Source organism: Equus przewalskii, chromosome 16 (genome assembly GCF_037783145.1).
Source record: "Equus przewalskii isolate Varuska chromosome 16, EquPr2, whole genome shotgun sequence".
Lineage (NCBI taxonomy): Eukaryota > Metazoa > Chordata > Mammalia > Perissodactyla > Equidae > Equus > Equus przewalskii.
The window spans coordinates 4,708,775-4,731,646 of NC_091846.1; the positions used below are offsets into that span (position 1 = coordinate 4,708,775).

The following is a 22,872-nucleotide window of genomic DNA, read 5'->3' on the forward strand; positions in this document are numbered from 1 at the left end:
GAGAGAATGGATGGATTGTTTATGGCTTTGGAAAATATCAGTAAAATGTGACCTTGTTAACAAATGTGATCATGCTCACTGTTTCACCAGGATGCTCTGGAAAAATAAGATTAATTATCCCAGCCTGCCATTATGCTCTCAGATTCTGTTTGAAGGGCAATGATCACCTTTATTGCTAATGAGAAGGTAAAAAACATTTAAAAATTCAACTTATAATAACTTATAATATTAGTGCTTCAGGCTTACTCAAGCAATCTTTTATTTTTTACTGGCTTTTTTGGTTAAGTCCACACAATAGAGTCTATGGAGTATAAAAATGCCACATAAAAATACTCAGGTGTGGGGCTGGCTCCATGGCTGAGTGATTAAGTTCGCATGCTCCGCTGCAGGCAGCCCAGTGTTTCGTTGGTTCGAATCCTGGGCGCGGACATGGCACTGCTCGTCAGACCACGCTGAGGCAGCGTCCCACATGCCACAACTAGAAGGACCCACAACGAAGAATATACAACTATGTACTGGGGGGCTTTGGGGAGAAAAAGGAAAAAAATAAAATCTTTAAAAAACAATACTCAGGTGTAATTACTAAAAACGGCTGCCATCTTTATAAGCTACAACATAAAACATGTTGAAATACGAAGCTGCCAAACATGTGGCAGTTTGAAGAGAAATAACTAGTAAATCAATAGAACAATATGTTTTCAAGAGTCAGAGGCCAAGAGAAGGTATTCTCTGATGAAGCGTTTTTCTACACAGTGCGATATATAGTCCATTTCTAACAGGCTCTAAGGTTGGGCTTTCTAACTAATTATCTTTGAATAATCTTATTTTTAAATTATTCTTCTCATAAATTTCCTATCAATTGCTTCCCACGTTACTTCATTATCACCACTCTTTTTAAAATTCTCCCTCTCGTTGACTCATCTACTCTGAAAATGTGAACCATTATCTTTTCTTATCATTCAGGTAATATCAATCATAATCATTCAAGAACTATGTGCAACAGTAAGGAAGTAATAAAAGCCTACTGAGGATGTGAAAAATAAGTGAAAAAAAAAATCGAACGCTTTTAACTGATCTCAGAGGCACAAACATCCCCTTCCTAAAACTGCCCCCCTCAGAGAGCTGCCAGGATGCCTGAAAACACCAAAGGACCATGACTTCCTACCTGAGTTAAGGGACAATCTCTCAAAAGCCCTTTGGAAAGGTCAGTATTGGAGAAGCACTTCCAGGATGGTAGAGTAAGGACCTTCAAAAACCTCCAAAAAACAATGAGAAGCTGGTAAAATTTGTCAAAAACAACTTTTTCAGAACTCTGTAAATGAATCAAAGAGTTTCAACAGTTCACGGAGTACTTATTCAAGGAATATGACCGAATCTCAGTAAGAGCAATAAGCCTTGTGGCAGTCCAGCTTGCCCTGTTCTTGTTCACCCCTCTGCCCAGCACCACAGTAGCCTTGGGAAACAACAACCTTACACCTTATACCTTGGTGAGTGTGAAAATCAGCAGCCTAGCAGCCACAGAGGGACAGAATGAGTTTGGAGCTCCCTCAAAGCCACCCCCAGAAAACTGTCATTTTTTAACATCTCCCAGAAAAGCTCCATTCTCAGGATTCGTCTTTATTAGACCTTATTCAGAGCAAGTTCTGTGCAAACAGCTGTATCCCTAGGGCATTTGTCAAACACAATTAGTGGCAACTGTTTAACGTGGCAGTTGCTTGAGGTGGTGATACCAGTTGAGGCTAACAAGAAACTGAACAAAAAACTCGAAAGGAAGTGCTGGAGAATGAGAGGTCTATAGGGGGCTCTGTAAGGCTGTGATATATTACTGAGGATCTAGAAGGCCACACACATGTGCAAGACTGTGTGTATGCTCAGGTAAGATCTTAGAAGTCTTAATCTCTCACCTCTGGCTAATACTGAGACTATGTACAAGCAAGGAGTGAAGGCTAAGGCAGAGCTGTAAACAGTCTGCTGGAATATTGAAGGCATACCCCAACGCATGCGAAGAGTTCCTTCTAAAAGGCTAGGAGACTTAGCAGTCTCTCCAATCATTAGGCAATCACTCAGCCAACTGAGCAGCTACTTCAGTAGCTGCTTAGGACAAAGAATGCATATTTTATGGAATTAGTCCAGAAAAGTCATTAAACAAGCAAACAGCAAGAACCACAACAATAACAGCAAAAGAAGGGAATCTGGATACTTAATATTTAAAACATCTGGTTTTCAACAAAAAAATCGTAAGACATGCAAAGAAAAAGGAAAGTACAGTCCATGCATAGTAAAAAAAGTAAAGTTTAGAAACCATCCTGGAGGAAGCCCAGATGCTGGGTTTACTAAACAAGGACTTTAAGTTATCTATTACAAATATGTTCAAATCACTAAAGGAAACCATGTCTAATGAATTAAAAGAAAGTAAGAAAACAATGTTTCACCAAATAGAGAATATCAATAATGAGAGAGAAATTATTAAAAAGAACTAAATAGAAATTCTAGGCTGCAAAGTATATACTGAAATGAAAAATTCACTGGAGAGGCTCAAGAGCAGATTTGAACCGGCGGAAGAAAGAATCCGAAAATTTGTAGATCAATCAATTGAATTCATCCAGGCTGGTGAACAGAAAGAGAAAAGAATGAAGAGAAATAAACAGAGCCTGACAGACATGTGCAACATCATCAAGTGGACCAACATATACATAATAGAGTTATAAAAATAAAACAGAAGGAAAGCAGAGCAAGAGAAAGAGGCAGAAAGAATATTTGAAGAAACAATGACCAAAAACCTTCCAAATTTGATTTAAAAAGCATTAATCTACATATCCATGCTCAATGAAATCCAAGTAGGATAAACTCAGAGATATCTATATCTAGACACATTATAAACAAACTGTCGAAAGAAAAGAACAGAAGAACCTTGAAAGCAATAAGAGAAAAGCAACTCATTGTGTACAAAAGATGCTGAATAAGATCAACAGCTGACTTCTTATCAGAAACCTGTAAGCTAGTGGGATGATATATTCAAAGTGCTGAAAGAAAAAGACTACTAACCAAGAATTTTACAGTCACCAGAACTATCCTTAAATAAACAAAGAAGAAATGAAGATAATCCTAGATAAACAAAAAGTGAGAGAACTCATCACTGGCAGACCTGCCCTTCCAGAAAAATTAAAAGGAGACATTTCAAACTGAAATGAAAGGACATTAGAAGTAACTTGATTCCACACAGAGAAATAAAGAGCACTGGAAAAGATAACTACAGAGGTAAATATGAAAGATGGTATAAATATAGTTTTGTTTGTAACTATTTTATTTTGCTATCTGACTTAAAAGATAATTGCATAAGGCAACAACTATAAAACTATGCTGATGGGCTTATAATGTATAAAAATGTAAGTTGTATGACAATAATAGAAGGAGAGAGGTGAACAGAGCCAAAGTAGAGGAAATTTTTGTATATTATTAAAATTAAGTTGATATTAATCCAAACAAATTGCATTAAGATGTTAATTATAATCACCAGGAAAAACGCTAAGAAAATAACTTTTCAAAAAAGTAGAGTAATATAAACAACAAGGGAATTAAAATGGAAAACATCTATTTAACACAAAAGAAGGCAGTAATGGAGGAATAGAAAAACAAATAAGATACAGAAAGCAAATAGCAAAATGGTAGATGTAAATCCTACCTAACTGAGGATTACATTATATGTAAATACATTTCAATCAAAAGGCAGAGATTGGCAGTGTGGATTAAAAAAAAAAGAAAAAAGATGATCCAACTATACACTGTCTACAAGAGAGACACCCTTTAGATTCAAAGATACAGATAAACTGAAAATTAAAGAATGGAAAAAGATACCCTGTGCAAAGGGTACCCAAAAGAGAACTGGAGGGAATAGAGTAATATTAGACAAAATAATCTTGAAAACAAAAATTGTTACTAGAGATTAAAAAAGGAAGTTTAAAAACGGTAAAAGAGTTAAACCATCAGAGAACATAATAATTATAAATATAAATGCACCTAACAACAAACCCCCAAAAAACATGAAATAAAAACAGAGAATTGAAGGGAGAAATAGACAAACTGTAACAGATAGAAACTTCAATACCTTGCTGTCAATAATGGATAGAATAACTAGGCAAAAGATCAACAAGGAAATGGATAACTCGAACAACATCATAGACCAATTAGACCTAGCAGACATTGCTACCCACCAACTCTCCATCCAATAACAGAAGAATAGATATTCTTCTCAGTGCACATGGAAGATTCTTCAGGATGGACCATATGCTAGGCCATAAAACAATCCCCCAAAAGTTAAAAAGGAGTAAAATCATACAAAATATGTTCTCTGACACAATGAAATGAATCAATAACAGAACACATTGGGGAAATTCACAAATATGTGGAAATTAAAAGACACTCTTAAATAACAATGGTCAAAGAAGAAATCACAAGGAAAATTAGAAAGCACTTTGAGATGAATGAAAATGAAAAGAGATGATACCAAAACTTATGGGATGCAGATAAAGCAGTGCTTAGAGAGAAATTTATAGCTATAATTGCCTAAATTAAAAAAGAAGGATCTCAAATCAATAACATAAGCTTCCAACGTAGCAAACTAGAAAAAGAATAGCAAACTACACTCTGAGCAAGCAGAATGAAAAAATGATAAAGATTAGGATGGAAATAAACGAAATCTGGAAGAGAAAAACTAGAGAAAACCAACAACACCAAAAGTTAGTTCTCTGAAAGGCCAAAAAATTGATAAAATTTAGAGAGACTGACCAAGAAAAAATTAGAGAAGACTTAAATTGCTAAGTGGAGGAAGGAAAGAGGGGACCTCCCTACCAATCTTACAGAAGTAAAAAGGATTATAAAGATATACTGTGAACAATTTTATGCTGACAAATTAGATAACCTAGACAAATTCCTAGAAAGACATAAACTACCAAAACTCATTCAGAAAGAAATAGAAAACCTGGGGTCAGCCCCGTGGCATCATGGTTGGGTTCACATGCTCTGCTTTGGCAGCCCAGGGTTTGCAGGTTTGGATCCCGAGCACAGACCTATCTGCCGCCTATCACGCCATGCAGGGCAGTGTTCTACACGCGAAATAGAAGGAGATTGGTACAAATGTTAGCTCAGCGACAATCTTCCTCAAGCAAAAAGAGGAAGATTGGCAACAAATGTTAGCTCAGGGCCACACACACACACACACACACAAGAAATAGAAAATCCTGTTAGACATATATAACAAGTAACGAAATTCAGTTAGTAACAAAAAAACTTCCCACAAAGAAAAGCACAGACCAAGATGACTTCACTGGTGATTTCTACCAGATGGGGACAGAGTTTCAATTGTGCCAGATGAAGAGAGTTCTGGAGATTGCACAACAATGTGGATATACTTCACATCACTAAACTGAACACTCAGATGGTTAAGATGGTAAATTTTATGTTATATGTATTTTACCACAATTAAAAATACTCAACAATAAGAAAACGAATGATTCAATTAAAAAAATGGGGAGAAGATCGGAACAGACACCTTACCAAAGAAGACATACATATGGCAAATGAACAGATGCTCAACATCATAGGTCATTAGAAAATTGCAAATTAAAACAGCAGTGAGACACCACTACCCATTATTAGAATGGCCAAAATCCAAATCACTGACGACACCAAATGCTGGCGAGGATGTGGAGCAACAGGCACACTCACTCACTTCTGGTGGGTGCAGCCACTTTGGAACACAGTTTAGCTGTGTGGCAGTAGGGGGTATGTGGGAAATCTCTTTACTTTCTGCTCAATTTTTCTATGAACCTAGAACTGCTCTAAAAACTAAGGTCTATTAAAAAAAATAAGTAAGTATAGTTGCTACCTGCTAGGAGGGTACTAAGATTTTGTCAGTCTTCTAGGCTGTTGATCCAACGACGAATATTTATTACCTATTTATCAGTTAGAAGAAAGAGGCAGTAAATGTCCAGAGTCACAGGCTCAGTTTTACATGCATTTTTATCTCCAGGGGAAGAAAAACAAAACCGGAGCTCCACACTGAAGCATGGAGTATAGACAGAGCTCAGAACTTGAAGTCAGCTGGGTTTAGGTTCTCATCCCAACGAGACACCTAGTAGTCATGCGACCTTGGGTAAATTCCGTAAGGCTCTGAGCCTCAGTTCCTCATCTGTAAAATGGAAACAATACCCATTTCAAAAATTGCTTTGGGGATCCAGTGCCACATAGGCAGCACTTAATATCTGATAGCTCCCGGTCTCCTGGGGCCATGTCTCAGCATAAATGTTCATATGACAGTCTGCCATCACTTAATGAATTCAGATCACAAGGCCAGAGATGTGTGATCCCAGGTACCTTAACCTCAGTGAGGCATTTCACGAATTCACAAATTAGAGGGCCAAACATGGCTCTCGAGATTTTATAAAATTATTACTAAAGGCGGTTGACAAAGAGCCAGGCGAGAAGCTGGAGGAAGCCCGGAGCCTCGAGGGGTGGATCTGTGTGAGCCTCATCTGAGCTGCACAGCAGCCAGCAGCCAGCAGCGGTGCAGGGGGAGCCCAGCAGCCCCCCCTGGTGGGTCCTTATCAGTCGGCTTCCACCTCAGCTGTGTCACCGGCAGCAGCTCCTGGGGGAGGGGAAGGCCTCCTGGCGGCCTCCCAGAATGCCAGGCTCGGTGGGAGATCTGCCAAGCTGGAGATCAAAGAGCTTCCCAGGGTGCCCAGAGGCCTCCCCGCAACCCCGTGACCTAGAGAAGTGTGTGGGTGGGGGTGCAAGATGATGGGCAGGGGGATTGCAGCCGGTTCTAGCTTCACTCCTAGACGGCATCATTTTGTCCCGCTGTTCCCTGACTTTCAAATGGAATCGTTCACTTAAAATCTTTAACGTTCAGTTGGAATTTCTAAAACCCAAAGATTTTCACCTGAGCAGGAGCTGGAAACCTCAGGATCCCATTAAGCTAAGCTCCCAATAAATTAAATGACTTTTAAGTCCCTGGATGCTGTCCATGTCCGAGGGTCACAGTCTATTTTCTCCTGGTGTCCTTGACTGAGATAAGAGGAGAGTGCCCGAGGCATCAAGAGTGTGTCCAAATGCTGTCCCTTGGGAGTGGGGGTGAGGGTGCAGTGGGCCAGTCAACTGAGACGCTCTGCAGGACTGCAGGGCGGGGCGCGGGCTGCGGAGCAAGCCGTCCAGCGCAGCTCTGGTGCAGGACTCCTGCCAGGACTTGGGGGGCCCGGGCCTCCTGTCTGCAGCCCACCCCCTTCACTCCAGATCTGGGCTGACATGCCTGGAGCCTGCTGCATTGCCAGTTTCACCTGTGATCCTTGGAGTATGGGCACCAGGCTCAGAGGGAAGGCCTTTCTGGGCATTCAGAGATAGAAGACCCCATAGCTCCACGTGTTCACGGGAGCCGGTGACAACACAACTATTTCTCCGCATTTATTGTTTTTGCCTTCATTGAAAATGTAAAGAAAATGTTTGGGCCACAGGGATTTCCGACTCATTTTTAGCCCAGATTAGAGACTAGGATTTCTTTATCGTGCAGTAGACTTCGCTTTCCTCTGCCCTGGGCTGCCGCTCTGCTTTACCTCACTCTGCTCCCTGCCTTGAAGAGCTCATCCACTCTCCAACTTGCTGCAGCTGCCACCACTATCCAGGGGCTTCCAACCAACAGCTCCAACGCACTCCCTCTTCTGGAATTTAGCTCTGCATCTCCTGCATGCTGAAATTTCCCCTTTGCTGTCTACCGTGAGATCTCCGAGGGAACTCAAAGTCCCACCTCCCTTCCTCCTTCATTACGCTGCCTCTGAACCATTTCTTCCATGACTGCTCCCAGCCGCTGGGCCTACACCTTGAATTCATCCCTGCTACAGCCACACTCCTCTGCCTGCTTCTCTGAACTGATTCTGGTCAGTCACCCAGTCCTGTTCACTCAGCCACTGAGCTTTCCTCTTGAATCCATGCCTTCTTTCATGCTTTATCTATAATGCAGACTAAGCGCCTTATAGTCAAGCCAGGACAACTGCAATCATTTTCCAATTAATAGCCTATGATATTGTGATTTATAATAATATATAACAAGAAATATGTATTTTTGTCTTCATCCATGTCCATGGTTCCACATGGACACATGGAGCACAGAGCTCCTAAAACCCTGTAATTTCCTAAATGATATGAGCTATGGGAGCATCTCTTGATATAATATTTGGTCTTTTGTCTTCAGTTCCTGAAATAACTCCAGAGCAATAAAAGGTGAAAAGAGAGTCTTGTTATCTATAACAAGTCCTTTCAATCTGAGTTTATGTTAATGAGGTAATTTTTGGAGACTCCCCTAGATAACCACAGGATGTGACCTGGTTGCCAGGGCAACCAACCACATTTGGAACTTTCAGCCCCACCTCCTGATCTCTGAGGAGGGGAGAAGGCTGGAGGTAGAGTTAACCACCAGTGGCCAAGGATGTAATCACTCATGCCTGTGTAATGAAGCCTCCATAAAAACCCTAACTGAAGGGGTTCAGAGAGCTTCTGGGTTGGTGGACACGTGGAGGTGCAGGGAAGGTGGCACGCTCAGAGAAGGCATGGAAGCTCCACGCCCCTTCCCTATACCTTGCCCCATGCATCTACTCCTTCTGGCTGTTTCTGAGCTGTATCCTTTCATAATAAGCCAGTAATGTAGTAAGTCAGATGTTTTCCTGAGTTCTGTGAGCCGTTGTAGCAAATTGCTGAACCTGATGAGGGGGTTGCGGGAACCTCTGATTTATGGCTAGTCACTCAGAAACACTGAGTGACAATTGGACTTGAGAGTGGCATCTGAAATGAGGGGAAGGGGAGGCAGTCTTGTGGGACTGAGCCCAGAGCCCATGGAACCTGACGCTACCTCCAGGTAGACAGTGTTAGAACTGAGTTAAATTGTAGGACACCCAGCTGGTGTCGGAGAATCTCTGGGTGTGGGAAACCCCCTCCCAACGTCTGGCATGGGAGGTGAAGTACTTCAGTAGAGGAGGAGTTGAGATCTTTCCTTTCCTGGCCCTCACTCTGGTGTCTTCCTCTTTCCAAAACTTGACACAGAGGACTCTCTTGCTACAAAACTCTGTGACTTCCCCTTGCACGAGTTGCCAAATAAAAGTGTAGGATGTTCAGTTAAATCTGAATTTCAAATAAGCAACAAATAAATTTCTTAATTGACTATGTCCTACGCGACATTTAGGACAGACATACAAAAAGTTACGTGTTGTGTAACTAAGGTCAAATTTAACTGGGCATTGTATTTTATTTGCCAAATCTGACAGCCCCACCCCCTGCTTACATTGCAGAAGTCAAACTCACTCATGTGGCATTTAAGGCTTTCTGCCGTCTGACCTTTTCCTACGGCCTTCTCTCAATGCTCCCTACGGTCAAACGTGTCCACTCCATGGCTCGGCAATACTATTCCTCTAGCCCTGAGCTTCCTTCTCCACCGTAGTGTTTGTTTACTACATGGCTCTGATCTGGTTAAGATGCCTTGAAATATGAACAGTGCCCTGGGACTCAGTAACACCGAAGAGCCAGGAAATACACTGGGCCCCAAATGGCACTGCTTCTTACCTGGGCAGGAGCAAGAAGGCTGACTTTCCCACAGAGGGAGAGAGCGAGCAGCTGCAGGGGTGCTAGCACAGAGCAAACAGCTCCCTGGTCACTGCCCAGCATAGCCCTGCAGAGCAGAGGAGGAAACCTCCCCTGCAGAGGGAGCGGTCCACGTGGGAGGGAGCAGAGTCAGGCAAGAGAAAATGAAATGCTTATAAAAGGCGCATGACTGCAGATGGCGGACCTTTCCTCTTGGATCTAGGGTCCCTCGGGCTTCCTTCTTTGGGCTGACCACTCCGGATTCCTGCAGCTGTCCCACATGGCAGGGCTTCCAGACTCTGCACTCCTCCCCCGGACAATCTCACGCCGATCATACTGCTTGTGTAAAGCAGACACTGAGCCAGACCCCACACTCTGAGTTACGGTCTCCACAGTCAACACTAACAACCGAAGAACGGTCTCCGTGGACCTGAATGCCTCTGAGAGTATGCATGAGGTGGAGGTAGGTGTTTATCGCCCCTATCATCCCAGGTTTTATACTTAGTTCCTGATTCAACAAAATCCGCAATCTTTTTCTCATAAATTGTTATCAAGCTAGGCTTCCTCTTACTTGCACTTGAATTTTCGAATGGAAATAAGTGCTGTCACATGTCTCCTTGATTTTAGGTCAGCATTTGCAACCATCGGAAACCGGGCCCCCGACAGCTATTAAACTGGCCATGCTTCCCACCTCGTGCCCTCTGAGCCCCATGGGGTCCCGCCTGAGAGCCCGCAGATGGGCGCTGGGCAATTGTTGGAAATTCATCTCCAGCTAAAGAAACGTACAGATGATTTCGTCCCATAAGGAAAACAAGACAGCAAAGTTTCCCCGGCGTTTTGAAAGAAAGACCATGCAGCGCCCACAGGGCTGGGAACCGAATCAGGGTATGGACAGTGCTCAGCACGCTGGAGTCAATTGTTAGCCAGACCACGACTGCACACATTTAGAAGCAAATAGGATTCAGATTCCCCTCCCTGGGCGTCTCCCAATCTTAAAGTGTCATTGCAGCAACTTCTCTGTCGCTTGTGGGCCCGCTCGTCTCTCTCCCTTGTTTCACTGAAGAAGCAGAACTGCGTGCACGTCCTCTCCCCCCACCTACCAAATGCTGCTGCTTATTGTACCGGGGACGCCGGAGGGCCCTATTCTCCTGTTTCCACCCACATCCTACCAGTGAATTTAAATTGTTCTGCTCCTTTCTTCCCATCCAGCGCGTTGCTAAGTTATTGAAGATAATTAGGAACAGGTCTGGGAGCTTATTACAATTCCAGTCACAGGGCGCCTGCTCTCTCGCTCTCCCCTTTCTCTTTCTAAGGAGCAGGAGGACAGGAGGAAAATGTTCCTTACACTGAAATCAAGGGAACCCAGTTTTCAGAGCAGGCCATGCTGGGGCCGGGCCTGGCGCAGTGGGCTCTTGCAAACGGCACAGATGAACACACACTGCAGAAATCCACGATACAATTCCCTGGCTCCCTGCCTTGCTTCAAGGAAAACGTCAGAAAAACACCTGTTCCTCTAAGATGGGGATTGTTCGCCTGGTGACAAGGGAGGGAGCAGCCAGGAAATGAGCAGTTAGAACTTGATGATTCTGAAGTAGCAAGTGGAATCAGTCTAATCACCACTTGGCTGAACTCACTATTTCAAACCAGTAAGTGCAGTCTTTCTGTCTGAAAAGTGTCTCCCTTTGATTTCCCAGGCAACCCTTGCAGGACAGATCAGAAGAAAGAAAGTTTTAATCCACTCTGATTAATGTTACAAAATGAGCCCCCATGACACCTGTAATATTATTCTCCGAGCAAATGATGCAAGAGGACAGGCTCAGAAACGTAGGGAAGCTAACAAAACCCCCAACCACCTGCGAGCCCAGAGGTCACCCTTCTCCCGCCGAGGCTGGAGTCCTTGGTCACTCCAGGATGACCTGGCATCATCTGGCCTGAGCCAGTCGCACCCTGCTTTGACCCCGTGGGCTTGTTTGCCATTTTCGGGTCCTGGATTTCTCACACCGCCCCAGTAGGCGGAGCTGAGGCCGTCCCTGGGCAAGGCGCCCTTTGTTAGATGCCAGGAGCTGACGTCACCCGCATCGGCCGCTGGGCATCTGTTTCTATTCTGTTTCCCTGGGAGCTCTCTGTTTGCTGGTGCAGAACTCACTCGGGCCCAAAATTATTTATTGATGCCTTTCACTCATTAGACTCGAGGCTAGAGAGAGCCTCATCCAGCTTTGCATCCATAAAAGTCTTTTATTAAACAGATGAGTTTTCACCCTCGAGTGGAAGCTATAATTTCTAGTCCACCTTAGAAGGCTTGGGCTATTTCAACCATTACACATTTAGATTTATATTCTGAAGCTCTGAGAAAAAAATTGTATAAAAATCCTATTCATAGTGGGCTGGTCCCGTGGCCAAGTGGTTAAGTTCTTGCGCTCCGCTGCAGGCGGCCCAGTGTTTCGTTGGTTCGAATCCTGGGCGAGGACATGGCACTGCTCATCAAACCACGCTGAGGCCGCGTCCCACATGCCACAACTATGAAGGACCCACAATGAAGAGTGTATACAACTATGTACTGGGGGGCTTTGGGGATAAAAAGGAAAAAATAAAATCTTTAAAAAAAAAAAAAAATCCTATTCGTATAAAGAGGGCTCCAGGGAAGACAGCCCTTTGATGCTGAGACTACTTAGAAGTTTTTGTCTATGTTGCTGTACTTGTGCGGGAATGATGCAAGATCTCGATTTTATGTCAGCTGTAGTTGCATGTACAAGTTCTCATGGCTTTCTGAGCTCTCCACTATCCCGGGCACAACTCTGCAATGGGTGACCCACTCATCTCAAGGGGAGTTCTCAACCACTGTCCCCCGTCACAGCTGGTCACGCCGTCTTAATCAAATGAGCCCAGCACATTTGCTAAGACGTGTTCTTCAAATCAACTGAGCTCAGCACCAGTGACTGATGTCAGCTCAAATCGCACCTCTGTGCAGAGAGCTGTGTGTCCCTGGGTGAGGAACTCACCTTTCTGAATCTCAGCATCCTCACCTGTCAACGAGACGTTGATATGCGCCTTGCAAAGATGTAAGGATTTTTTATCCTGCACATAAAGCAACTAGCATAGAGCTGGGCAGGAAGCAGATGGTCAATAAATGACTGTAGACATTTTTATTGTTATTATTCTAGATACAAACCTGATAAACATGAAGAGAGTGGAGCGCTGCCGTCAGTGCGAATGGTGCAGCTGTCTGAGAGCCATCTGGCAGCGCTCAGTGGACAGTGAGCACGGGACCCAGGACCTGTAATCCCACTCCTGTAAGAGATCCCAGAGGGCACCAGCACCCACGAACACAGCCAGGCTATTTACCGCCGTCTCTCTGGGGGTGTGGGAAGGGGGCAGGCTGGGGCCTGACGCAGAGAACGGGTGGGAGGAAGGGAGGCTGCGCCTGGTGGGAGGCTGTGAAGCAGACAGAGGAATGAGCTAGAGGTACTGTCAGAAACAGCCACTCGTTTTTAAAACATGGGGCACCATTTTTTAAAAATTAAGAAACAGCATGCGATCTACAACACAATACTCTTGATGTAAATTTAAAATACACATGTGACAACACTGTATTTCTCAAAGATCCACACAGATGCAAGGGCATGTGCCAAACGTACTGGAGCGGGTGCTTACGGGTCCAGGGGAGACGGTTCGTGGGAGTAGGGAGTGAGAATGAAGTGGAAGAAAAAAGAGTAACATGAAATAAAACAAGACAGGGCCTGTACAGACTATGGGTGAACTCCGCATGATTAACACCTCCCTTCACTTTATGTCCAAAACAACAGCAAAAAAATGTGGTGGCCTCTGCTGTGTGACTTGCATAGATTTACTTGAAACGAGTCAAAAAATCGTGTCAATCAGTCCAATGACAAGGACACAGAGGAGTTCTCTGAGAGTTCTGCTTGTGTTTTAACTCAGCTCTATACCCACAATGCTTAGCACAGCACCTAGAACGTAACAGGCAGAAAACAAGGGGTCAAATGAACGAATGAAACGAAGCTACTTATATTCATGCCGAGCTTGTCCTCCTTTACCTGCTGGAGGCTGACAGAGGCCTTGGAATGACAAAAGGAACTGTTGAGAATTTACTAGGAGGCGGGTATGTCTGCAGGAGATGAAGAGGAAAGAAAAGAGGCATATTGGAGCTGGTTGTCCAACCCTCTAGAGGCTTGGTTTAATCTCTGGAGGGAGATAAGACAAACCAATGAAACAATTAAAGAACAACCACAGGACCACATAGTAAAATACAAAATTAACACACGGCTGTGGGCCCTTTGAACTCTGCAGAACCCGAAAGATGACCCTGGCCCCGCTTTGTTACAGGGCCAGGTACGCGGGGTGCTGCTGCACCGGATAATTGATACTCTGTGACATCAAGGTCGCGGGCCAAATCCCAGACCTAATTGCAAATTTAAGGGGAAATTAGCTTCTGAAATGACAGATGGCACGTCAAAGCTAATGGATTCCAGAGTCCAGCCTGACTGGGCTCAAATTCCCAGCTGCAAACGTGTGCACCATGACCCTGGCTTTCCCTTCCTGCCTCACTCCGTATATACAAGGCGAGAACAGGCCTTTTGGGCGTTTTATTCATTTTGAAACAATGAGGCATGCCATGGTAGCAAGTGATTGGGATCAAGCAGCATGTCCAATACTTTGTTTTAATTTCTGATAAGCTGTTGGTACCTAATCAATCTCTCCACAGTCCATTCATTCCGTAGCAGGAGGCTTTCCAATTTGCTGCGATGTCCCAAGTTGCTTGTTTATAGCAATAAAACGTGTTAGGGTGTGTTTTAAAAACCTTATCCAGATCCTCCTGGCTTGACATACGGACAGTTAAAGGAGGTAGACGGCTTTGTGGCAAAGATGAGCTTTGGTGTTAAGAGGGTTTTGGATTAGACTGGCTTGTTTTAGATAAGGAACCGAAGAAGCAAGCTTTTGAGAATTCTCCATTTCTCCTTCAGTTTGGTGCTATCGAATATTTTAATAAGAAATTAATTCTCGTGTCTGGTGTCATTTCTGTTTCAGACACTTGTGTTCACAGATCAACCTCCAGGCAGGAAAAGCCGCAGACCCTCGCTGGAAAGTCATAGCCTCTTCAGAGAGGCTGGCGGGCTGCAGATTGATTTTGTGATTTATTGTAAACAGCACATGAATACCCCCAAGAAACGCCATCCTCACCCGAGGGTCAGAAGCAGAGACCAGGAAAGTACGGACACCACAGCTGGAGCAAGGGCCTTGCCCTCAGACCCTCGGAGGGCCCAGAATCAGAATCGATAGACACCTGCACATCTAACCTAGGTTCAAGTCAGGATTATTAGACGAACCTTCTAGAAAGACTCCCTGAGAGCAGTCAGCCACCAGGGCAGCAAAGAAAGTTCAGTCAGGGTCTTTCAGATGGAAAAGGCCAGAGCAGGAACCCTCTGTTCTCTTTATCTCTGGCCTCTCTCCAGTCTGTTCTGCATTATGAAACCAGACTGATCTCTTCAAAGCATAACTTGGATCATGTCACTCCCTCCCCAAACTTACCTCTTTTTAAAACCCTTCAACAGTTTCCCAGTGTTCTTGGTATAAAGATAAAAGCCCCTGTGGCTTACAAGGCCTTAGATGGTCTGGTCCCTGTGTACATCTCCAGTCTCATCTCATACCATACAGTTTCTACTATAGCCACTCTGGTCTTCTATACATCATGCTCCTTTATACCTCAGGGCCTTTGTACATGCTGTTCTCACTGCCTGGGATGCTCTCCTCTTCATCTTCCACTGCCTCCTACTCATCCTTCAGCTCTCAGGTAAATATTAATTCTTCCAAGAACCCTCCCTGATTATCTGGTTACATCAAATTCAATGATAAGCTCACAGCACTTTACACTCTCCTTCAGAGCACTTGCCAATTGTAATTTTACACGAATTGGGTGATAATTTGATTGGTTTTCCCACTGGATTGTAAACACCAGCAGGGTAGAGGCTGTGTCCATCTTGCAAATTGTTCTGTCCACAGCATCCAGAGCAGCAAGGATACAGGACATATTTACTTAATAATTACCTGAATGGGTAAATGAAGGAATGAGCAAACCAGGGCTGAAATCCGCTCACACAGTTGGGACTATGGACGTGGGGTAGAGGTGGGAAAGGTGTGAGTATTGACCCCAGGATTATGGATAGAGTAACACAACTTTATTGATTAGAGCAACAGCTATCTCCTGCACGCGTCTCCTGGGAGGGGGGAGCTGGACGGGCAGTGACAGCAAACAGCAGGGATCTGCTGCTGAGGCTCCTGCCCTCCGGCCGCTGCGCTGGGAGCCCCTCGCACGTCATTTCTAGAGGTCGAGAGGGCAGATCTTTAGGCACACAGGCTTGGAATCTCGGCTCCATCACTCACGAAAAGCCTTTCTGTAAGCAAATTACTGACGCGCCCGGCGCTGCCCTTTCCTTGCTTGTAAAATACGGTAGTAATAGCATTTTCCTCAGATTGGTGCCGCGAGGGTTAAATAAGCTGACACATACGAAGCCCTCGCAATGGTATTTGGCACACAGTAAACACTAAAAATATAGCTATTATCATCCCCATTTCAAACAGAAGAAAACTGGGGCTCAGAAACTTTGATTAATTTTAAAGCCCCACAACTAGTAAATGGGCAAGTTAGAACTCAAACCGAGGTGTGTCTGGCTCCAAAGTCGTTCGTCTCCTGACCTGCTCGGTTCAGGGGCTGGGCAGCACCGAGCCTTGAGGTTGGGGGTCTTCGGAATTTGCAAAACGCTAGACGGAGACAGCTGTGGGGTGAGAGCGGGCAACAAGCAGAGGTACCAGAGCGCAGGCAGCCAGCTGCACAGTTCTGGCCACAGGTGCGTTAACAGAGTTAAAGTTTCATGGAGAGGAGCAGAGCAGGGACCAAGTGATGGCACCAGGACGCTCCAGTTAAACTCACAGTGGCTGGGACCAATCTGCAAAGTTACTGTGGGATGTGCAAGGTGGTTGGCCATACAAGGCCAGGCCTTAGAGCTCCTTGGCTGAAGGGGGGGGATTATTCCCAAAGCCTGGCGTGGGACTGGGCCTCGGGAGGAAGGAAATGTGGGATCAGCTGAGGGAACAAAGAGTTGTGGGGCCTGGAACAGGCCAGTCCCCACAGCAGTGGTGGGGCCACCTCCTGAGGCTTCAAGCCAAGGGTGGGGGGCGGCGGTTCAGACAGCGGCAGGAACAACGTGATCCTGATGCCCGGTGTTCAAACTGGGCGCGCATTTTCCTGAAGAAACAGTGTGGCATTTGAGGTACTGCAATACAGGATATCCTGGATCTCCCAGTGCAAACCCAATTTCAATACTCTGTTCTTTCGTTTCACTAAGAACACGTGTACTTGTCAATCATGGATCCCAATTTTGGGTTCAGAAAATACGGCCCCTATAACTACAGTTCAGCTCCATTGTGAATTCAACCAGCTCTTGTGGACTGGAACTGGGATTCTAATTCGTATTTCTATTTCCTGTGGGAAAATTCACTCCAACCTCCAAAGCACTTTTGGAAGGGAACCCCTTCATAGGCTGGGCACCGCCTACACAGTGGAAAAATCCATCTACCATTATTATGTTCAACCCTGATGAGATCACGCTCTTCCTTGACATTATTCCACTTTCTCTTCATCCACAAGAGATGGTATTTTAACAAAAAGCAATAAAAATGAAAACTGTGGCTTGACAAGGAACACAGGGTCCCCTCAATAACGTATGAATTAAAGGGAAGGAGCTGGCCATTTCTAACTGAAAGCTAGTCGTTCTGAAGAACACAACAAGGTTAATGGGGGTCATTCTGCCATAATGACATGTGTCAGCCCACCAGGCCAGCTAATCCGTGAGGACCAGAGGAATCTCATCCGCATTCAGGGGGACCTCACTTGAACTCTGCTCTCGGCCGGCCTTCTGCTTGGCTTCTGCCTGCGTTTCTCGGGGGAAGAACTTCCTTTGGATTAAGCTTGATATTCTAGATTTTTTGTCTTCTTGTGACCAGAACCCACCCCTCTCTCTCTCTCCCTTCCATCTCACTGTATTACCCGAGGCCTTAGTTCCTGCATTTTACACCCACTGCAGAATCACCCCAAACCTGGCAGCCAGGACCACAAGAACCTAGATGGCCCTGAGTGTAACGTCCCAGATTCTGCTGGTTTGTTTATATTCATTTTTTCCATTAACAAAGAGCTTTTTTCCACTTTTTGCACGACTAATATCAAAACAATAATGAAGAAACCCAAAAAACCATGTGCATTTTACCATCCTTTGGAACATCTACTTTCCTTCTCTGTTGCCCTAGCCCAGCCCTGACCTACACGCAGACACGCTCCGCCGCTGATCTCCTCAGTCGCTCATCTCCCACTCCGCGACGGGGCACCCTCCAGGCACGAGGCTATGACCTGGCACACCGTGAAGAACCACTCTCTTCCAGTAAGGAGCTCAATCTGCGAAGTTTATAATTAGTATGGACGTTATATTTCATTCAACTTTAATGAGGAAAACTGAACTGATCATTTCCCAGTGGGATGAACTCCCTGTCTGTGAAGCAGGCAAGTGGCCAGCCTTGCTCTGTGCCAGGTCCTTAAGCACACTGAGGAGAATGTTTCTATTCTAGCCGTGATATAAAACAGATTTTGACTGAACATCTCGATTCCTAGCCCTGAGTTACAAAGTAAATATCCTAATTTCTACCATATTAGGATCTTAATTTTCCACCTCACCGCATTAGTCATTTACGTACTGCTGCTTAGTTGCACATCCCATTTGTGGCAGTTGTTAGATGACTAAAACACGTAAAATGCTGTTTCTGTTCTTGTACTTGAGGATCTCTGAGAACTTTCCAGTCAAAAATGTACATCAATGGTTCTTATTATCTCAATGAATTCCAAAGTAGACACTGTCTCTATTGTACAAGCGCAAAAACATGTTCATCTGAGAGAGAAAAGGAACGCGGTCAGCTTAGTTTGGGCAGCTCATTTTAAAGATATCGATAGGAACAGAAGATGTTATAGAAAATTGGGTGTTTTCTGCCACGTTATTTCCTAGTTTTAGATTTTTTCTTTTTAATTCTAGACGATTTGGGGCCCTAATTCTTCTACAGAAATTCTTTCTTCTATAGGAATTTCTGTTCTACAGGGAGAGAACTGTCGATAAAGGGAGGTGGAAAGATGGGAGGCGACTGAGGATCTTGCTTTCCCTTCCATCCGGAAGCAGCACTGAGAGACACGGAGCGTCCCTGGGATGAGCAGCAGACTGAAGAGAGCTTCCTGTCCAGGCAACTTGTGTACCCTGATTAGGAGGGTAAGATAAAAAACTTTCACTCATTAACTCCAGTTGAAATTACAGACAATCTTCAAGTTCCTTTGAACTAAATACTTAACTTTTACAAAGCTAGATAAGCAACTTTGTCATAACTTTTCCAATTCCATAAAGTAGCAACAATGCCAGCATTATAGCTAATCTAGTCAGCAAACACAGCTAGAAGGTACCAGAATATCAGCACTCATTAGAAATAAGAGAACATTCTAGCAATTCTACTTAACTCTTGAGTTTATTTAAACCCCTGGCTCAGTGGAAAGATTTTCTCTTTATTGACATTTGCTTTATTTTTTATTTTATTATTGTGAGATTCTCTGCTGTCCAGGCTCATTCATTTATGCATTCATTCATTGTTTCAGTCAACAGTATTTATGGAGTACCTGCAATTTGCTCGTCTGAGTATTAGGCTCTGGGCTTATAGGAGTGTAAGTACAAAATGAGCACAGGCGTATGCTGTCACAGAGCTTACATTTTAGTAAGGAGATTTACATTTAATTTACATTAAATTTACATTTAGGGAAACTGGTGGTGAACAAAAAGCAAACCAATACTAAAATGTTGGACAGTAACAAGCGCTGTGCATGGATTGAAAAGAGGTACTGTGTGAACAGTAATGGGTGGTCGAGAAGGGCCTTCTGAGGAAAGGTATTTAAACCGAGATGGAAACGGCAGGAAGGAACCAGGCATCAAAGGTGAGAGGGACACCATTCCCGAGCAGGAACAGCTCACTGAGCAGCAGTCACTGTAATCCTCCGGGGAATTGACCAGGGTCCAAAGGCAGCATATTCAGAAGCACATGGTGGAGTGTCTAGACGCATTTGAATCCCCATTCTACCACCAGGATTCAGGTAACCAGGATTCAATGCTAAATAAATACACAGACATACGGTAACTTCTACTGCCCCAGCACCAGGTGTGTGAGGACAGACTTCACCCTCCCAGAACTGCGTGCCTCAGCTGTCACTCTCACCAGCGAGGATAAATTCCAGGTGCAGCTTCCTGTTTCACATTTCTAACTTGTACACGGAAATTTCAGAGAGGCGAATCCAGTGGGTAGAAGTCACCCACCTGTGCCCTAGTTGATAAAGAGGGTGGCAAAGTGAGTTTTCTGGGTTTCTCTCTTGGGGTAGTGGGATTCATAAAGCTGGAAATTTTACAAAATAGCAAAGGTGGAAAGTACAGGGCAGTCAGAATCTTAACAAATGTCCCCTACAGTCCACCCCCTGCCTTCCAACAACATCCCCTCTTCTTCCACACTTAAACTTAGCAACCACAACATCATCTAGAAAAATGACAAAAAAGCTCCCACCACTGTCTTGGATAGAAAAATGTGACATTGTCACAATATCAATGATCCCTAAATAAATCTTTAAACCGAAGGAGATAAGAACGAATGGGTCCAATGTTGGGCAGGTTCAGTTTGAAATGCTAACGGGAGAGTCAAATCTAGAATTCATGAGAAGATCCGGTTTGGACGTATGAGTTGAGGAGTCATTTGTGCATTGCATGTAGTGTTGGACGGGATTGCCAAGGATGAAACCTTGGGCAACAATTAATGGAGGTGGTAAAAGAAAAGGAGACAACTACAGATGCTGAGGTGGGGTCGTTAAAAAGCAGAAGGGGCCAGCCCAGGTGGCCTAGTGGTTAAGTGTGGCACCTTCACTTCAGTGGCCGGAGTTCAGTTCCCGGGCGCAGACCTACACCACTCGTCTGTCAGTGGCTATGCTGTGGTGGCAGCTCACATACAAAAAGAGGAAGACTGGCAACAGGGAAAATCTTCCTCAGGAAAAAAAAAAATTAGGAGAAGAACCAGGAGAAAAGGGATGCCAACAGAGGAGAGTTTCTGGGGCCAAGAGCATCACAGGCACAGAGAGGTGCAGAGATTGAGAAAGAAAAGAGTCTCTGGTTTGGCAAGCCTATCGTTGGTGACATGCTAGAACATATCTTCAAGTGAAGCATGGGACTGGAAGCCAGAATTCAGGGGACTGAGCTGTGCGTGAGTGGGAGGTGCAGAATGGTGGCAGCAAGTCTACACGACCCCGTTATGAAGTTCGCCTCTATAGCGAAGGGGAGGGATGTGGCAGAAGCCTTTACATAACAGGATGGCTGATGTTCAGCCCCGACGTGAGCACACGTCGTGGAGACCAACCTGTCTCGGGTTCAACTGGAACATCAATCATCTCCGTGCCCAGATCATACATACGCTTGGTTTTCCATTTATCTTTCTGCAAAGGCTCCCTTGAGTTTGCCCAGGCATGAAGATTCCAAAGACTGTTCCAATTCAGAAGAGATCTGTAAATGGGCACTTAAATAGAGACAACGGTTTTGGCAACGATTTGGGGACTTTTAAAAATAAATTTGCACGACTAACTCTAGAGGTTTTTGTTTTGTTTTTCTAGGGTTAATGACAAGCCATTTCTTGTGATTTTAAGAAAATATTTACCCTGTGTCAGAGAATAACTTTTTTCTCACATAACTGTGTGTTCATTTTTGTAGTTTCTCTAATTCACTCAGATTTAATTTCCTTGATTGGATATGTGCACTCCTACTTTCTAAAAAAAAGAGAAAAGGCCATGTGAATTGAATTATTAATACAGAAAGCACATGTTACATATTTTACTATGCCAAAAAAGCCAGCAATAACATGCTGGAACCAGCTGCAAATCCTCCTCTCTTGAAGTCCTCCAGCTACTGGAGCGCTCGGGCAGCTGTCACAAAGTACACACGGAGAGGAGGCCCTTGCTCAGAAATTCTTTAAAGTCTTGCAATGTTAAAACTTTTGCCAACAGAAAAACAGAGCTTACGGGCTTCCAGAAAGATATCAAAGTGGGTGACAACGCCAAGAACCTCCTCCTCACCGAATGTTATTACATATGGAACAATGAAAGGTTTTAGCAGCAACGATGCCAGCACCGAATGCTAACTCTGAGCTGGCACAGCGCACGGTAGGCCTGTCAGAACGTAGTGCAGGGGACCAAGAACCGGCTCCAGTTCCCGGAGCGCAGGATCTGACGGGGCCGCCTCTCTGAGCACCCACGTTCCCTAGGCCCACCGCGGAGAAGTGACTGAGCACACAGGGCAGGGCTCTTAATTCCAGAGCCCGAGTCCCCTCGTCTGTACATTATGGACAGTCAGACCCACGTTATAGGTTTCTTCCGAGGACTAAGTAGGCAAAGCAGACAGAGGCTTACGCCAACACCTGTACCAGCCGTGGTGGTGGCGTTGTTGCTCCACCTTAGTGACATCCATGGAAGTTCACCATCGCAGGCTGCACTTCAGCTAGTGTCTGTGCCGCTTCTGCCAGTGTTTGGTCTCCTGCCCTCCGTCCCTGCGTGTCTCAAGTGAGTTCCAGGCTGCTGTGGGTCTTCAGAGATACTGAGGTCCCCTCTCGAAACGAATGACACTGCCACATTCAACAGTTTACGACTGCGCTCAGGCATCAGCTTTCTGAGCAGCTCTGGTTCTCCTGATCAGACCAAAGCCCTTTCCTGACGCGGAGGTGTTAGCCAGGGTCTCCTACTAACAAGTGTGCAGTCATTATTCTCCAGAGAAGCAGAACCAACAGGATGTGTACATGGACATAGATAGAGAACACATAAAGGAATTGGCTCACGACTTACGGAGGCTGGCAAGTCCCAAGAGCTGCAGGGTGAGTGGGCGGTGGAGCCCCAGGAGAGCTGACCGGTTAGTTCCAGTCTGAGTTTGAAGGCCTGAGAAGCAGGAGAGGCAATGATGTAGCTCCAGTTGGAAAGCTGGCAAGTTTGAGACCCAGGAAAAGCCAACGTTTCAGTTTGAGACTGAAGGCAGAGAAAAAGCTGATGTCTCAATTCAAAGGCCATTAAGCAGGAAGAATTTTCTCTTAATCCAGGGAAAGTCAGCCTTTTTGTTCTACTCAGCCTTCAACTGATTGATTGAGGCC

General features: G+C 44.8%; 1 protein-coding gene and 1 long non-coding RNA gene across 6 annotated transcripts in view; one reads left to right on the forward strand and one right to left on the reverse strand.

Moving 5' to 3' along the window:
- Positions 1–22,872, reverse strand: part of SPATA13 (spermatogenesis associated 13) — a 346,853-nt gene that overhangs the window by 231,285 nt on the left and 92,696 nt on the right. The gene's annotated exons all lie outside the window — the stretch shown is intronic.
- Positions 8,536–12,231, forward strand: LOC139076408 (uncharacterized). The gene is made up of 3 exons (XR_011527997.1): positions 8,536–8,691; positions 9,842–10,081; positions 10,246–12,231. It is a non-coding gene; the product is annotated as an uncharacterized lncRNA (long non-coding RNA).